The sequence below is a fragment of the Octodon degus genome, unplaced genomic scaffold, assembly GCF_000260255.1.
Source record: "Octodon degus isolate 3935 unplaced genomic scaffold, OctDeg1.0 scaffold00123, whole genome shotgun sequence".
Taxonomy (NCBI): Eukaryota; Metazoa; Chordata; class Mammalia; order Rodentia; family Octodontidae; genus Octodon; species Octodon degus.
This window is the reverse complement of record NW_004524699.1, coordinates 1,903,687-1,904,395: the sequence shown is the minus strand read 5'-3', so window position 1 is coordinate 1,904,395 and position 709 is coordinate 1,903,687.

Here is a 709-nt window from a genome sequence, read left to right as displayed (position 1 = left end):
CACTCAGAAGGTGAGGCAGGAGGATTAGGGCAAGTTGAAGGCCAATATAGGCTACATAGTGAGTTCAAGACCAGCCTGAACTAGGCACTGAGACCCCATCTCAAAAATAAATAGGGCTAGGGAGATAGTGTGGTGGTCTAAGTGCCTGCCTAGCAAGCTCAAGGTCCGGAGTTCAATTCCTGGTGCAGCATGCTGAGAAGGCCACCAAAACAGGTGTGGTGGCGTATGCCTTTACGTAATGCCTGCAATCCCAGCACTGGGGAGACTGAGACAAGAGGAGGGTCACTGCAAGGCTGAACCGCGTAGCAAGACCCTGTGCCAAGTAAATAAATTTTTAGGGGGAACACCCATGTGGGCCCCCTCTCCTGTCCCTCTCTAGGACAGGAGCTTTCTTTCTCCCAATAAATACATTCTGCTCATAACCTCCAAAAAATCCCAAATAAATATTTTTTTAAATAATGATAGATAGATAGATAGATAGATAGATAGATAGATAGATAGATAGACAGACAGACAGACAGACAGACAGACAGACAGATAGATAGATAACTGGCCATCTTGGCCTTACAGCAGCCAGGGAAGCTGCTGCTGCTGCTGCAGAGGCTACAGGGCTTAGCTCTAGGTGAGATGGTCCTACAAGACAGAGGGACAGCTGATGTCCCCTCCTCACAGTGGGGGTCTGCTGAATGAATCATGATGACTTTGATTA